This window comes from Sylvia atricapilla, chromosome 5, assembly GCF_009819655.1.
Source record: "Sylvia atricapilla isolate bSylAtr1 chromosome 5, bSylAtr1.pri, whole genome shotgun sequence".
Lineage (NCBI taxonomy): Eukaryota > Metazoa > Chordata > Aves > Passeriformes > Sylviidae > Sylvia > Sylvia atricapilla.
Genome location: NC_089144.1, coordinates 59781501 through 59784658, shown reverse-complemented (window position 1 = coordinate 59784658; position 3158 = coordinate 59781501).

Here is a 3158-nt window from a genome sequence, read left to right as displayed (position 1 = left end):
AAGATTGGCTACACAGGTAGCCACCTCTTCTACCTCCTTGGTGAACATCACTATTAATTATCTTTCTCCTCCCAGAGAAGAATTTAAACAATTCTAAAAATATACATAGTTTACTTGAAGCTGCATGAGAACAAAATGCAAACAGTGAAAGGCAGGCAAACTTGAGGCCACATCTGCCCACGGTGACACCCCTGTCCCTTGTCCCTTTGGCAGGGACCTGCTTGGAGAAGTCTCCCTGGTGCTACGTTGTCTTCGCCCTGCTCTTCTGCGCGGTGGTTCTGCTCCTCGTGGTCATCCCGCTGGCGGTGAAATGTTACAGCCGCTGACCCTGCTGCCACACGGGGTAAGCCCTTCCCAGCCCCGCTGGATTTCCACACAATACCTTGGCATTCAGCACAGGGGGCGCCAGGAAGCTCCCAAACCAAAGGCTGGTATTTTTAGGCAGCCATGCTAACACTCAAACAGCAGGTTGAGCTTCAGTGAGGTACTCTAATCCAAGCAGCTTTTGTCTCTTTTATTTCCAGGTAAGTCAGCACAGGAAGGTTCTGCTTGAACGAAACTGGACGTAGTGCTTGTTTTATTTTACATTGTTTTGGCTGAAGAGACAAAATGAAGACATGTCAAGAAGTCTGATCAGTCTCCAGTTAGGTCATCCCAGATGTCTGTTAAACCTCTAACCTCTCCATATGTGGACAAGACATATATTAATTTTATTTGGAATTTTCTTAATCCTGTAATACCAGCAACCATCCAACTTTATCAGTGCATGTATCAAGACATGGGTTCAAGCTCCTGTATCAAGAGGTGGATTTGGGCCTTGTTTAGACAACAAAAACAACCAGGTGAAGACATATTTTTAATTCACATCTGACTTGATTCTGTACTGATTTTCAATAAAGATAAACTTTTGGATTATATGCAAGTGTAAAAGCTCATGGACAAAACAGGGAATGTGTAAGGTTGCACTGAGCTTTTTTATAAAGCCTGGGCTTGGACTTGATTTTTCTTCTGACAGCCTTTAGTTGGATTTGTATGAAAGGGATATTGAAGGTTCAAGAAACTAAATGTTGTTTGTAGAGAAGTCTCAGTTTCATCTCCTCGTTGGCTTGAATTAAATTATTCTGTTCCACCTGTCCAGAAGAGCATCTCACAATAAACTGTTTCTGTCTTTATGCAGTAATTGATTTTTGTATTTGTATGTTTGGGTTTTTTTCCCCACATGCCATAGCTTGAGTTAAAACTGAGTCCCCCACTGGAATTGAGGCACCTGAAATTCAAATGCATTTATTTGTAATCACTGTCTGGTTTCATATCATTTTTGGATCTTATCCATTATAACTTCTTTGCAGCAGGCTGCAGAGGATTTGCAGATGCTGAGTAGGAGGAACCTGTATAGCAAATATTTCTAGAACATCTCTTGTATCTAAACTTACCTGTACTTTAGCTGTTGCTGCTGTTCAGAGTGTACCCCATCTTTATAATATATATATATGCACAGAAGTCAATAAAGGGATTCAGTAAAGCACTTTTGCTGGTATTTGGTTGGTTGGTTTGTTTTCCTCCAGCCTTCTGTTAGTCACACTGGAGGAAAAATAACACTTACTATTTTGTATGAGAATCAGTTTTTGTGCGGTAGCCCATTTATGGCACACCTGTTTTACAAATTTTGCTACTTGCACTCTTTTTTTTTTCTTTGACTTACCTTTGCCCTCACCTCTTCAAGATAAAAATGTAGCACATAAAACCCGAAAAGCCAGAAATTAGACCCAAGACACAGGCAAAATCACAAGAACGGACATTTTGTAATATTAGAATATTAGAAGTACTAGATGGATAGTAGGAGACAGTGCAAGGTGAGGGTAACACTAGGCAATCAGTGAGGTGTCAGAACCAAATATGCCAATATTTTAATAATCTTATATTTTTTAATAGTTGAATACAACTCTGTCTCAGAGGGAGGCTCCATGACTGAACAGCCTCACAAGTACCCTGGGTCATACACCGCTCAGATTTTTACAGTGCATGATGATCTGCAAAGAGAAGGAGGAAAAATTAATTGATTTTACAATAATTTCCCGGATATTGGCTTTGTAGCATATTCCTTTGTGAAGGATAAAAAAATAGAAAAATATTTTTATTGTTTCTAGCCTTTTTATCATCCTAAAAAATATTGAAGATTTCATGTCAGGCCTCCTAGTTTACTCAAAAAATTTCTTGGGAGGTCTGAGAGGGGCTGATTCCCATTCCCACATCCCGTGACGTGGGATTTGGACAGGCCGGTAAGTGGGCTGAGACCAAATTAATGAGGTTTAACAAGGCCCAGGGCTCGGTCTTGCCCTTGGGTCACAACAACCCCCAGCAGCTCCAGGCTGGGGAAGAGTGGCTGGGAAGAGCCCAGCAGGAAAGGGCCTGAGTCTGCTGGTCCATAGTGCGTGTCCTGGTGGGCAAGAAGGCCAGTGGCTCCTGGGCTGGGTCAGCAGGGGAGTGGCCAGCAGGACCAGGGCAGTGACTGTCCCCTGCCGTGGGCACTGCTGAGGCCTCAGCCCAAGTGCTGTGTCCAGTTCTGGGCCTGGCACTGCAAGGTGGACATGGAGGGGCTGGAGCGTGTCCAGGGAAGGGAACAGAGCTGGGGAAGGGGCTGGAGCACAGGTCCGACAAAGGGATGCTGAGGGAGCTGTGGGGGCTCAACCTGCAGCAAAGGAGGCTCAGGGGGAACCTTCTGGCTCTGCAAAACTCCTGACAGGAGGGGAGAGCCGGGGCCAAGTTGGGCTCTGCTCCCAGGGAACAAGGGACAGGACGAGATAACACAAGTTTTAAGCAGTGCCAGGGGAGGTTTGGACATAAAGGTGGTTTTCTTTCTATGGAAAGGGTGATTCGGTATCGGAACGGGCTGTCCGGGAGGCGGTGAAGTCCCCGTTCCTGGAGCTGCTGGAAAGCCGCACGTGGCGCTGGGTGGCACGGCGCGGCTGACGCGGCGCTCAGGGGCTGGGCTCTCAGCTCCCAGCTCTTTCCCAGCCGAGCGCTCCTGTGGCTCCGCGCAGGGCTGAGGCGGTGGGCGCGGCTTTCCCACCACCGCCAGCACCCCGCGGCCGCCTCGCTCCGCTCCCGTCTCCGCGGCAACCGGGCGGGGCCGCGCCGCCCCTGGGCGCCGGGCGCTG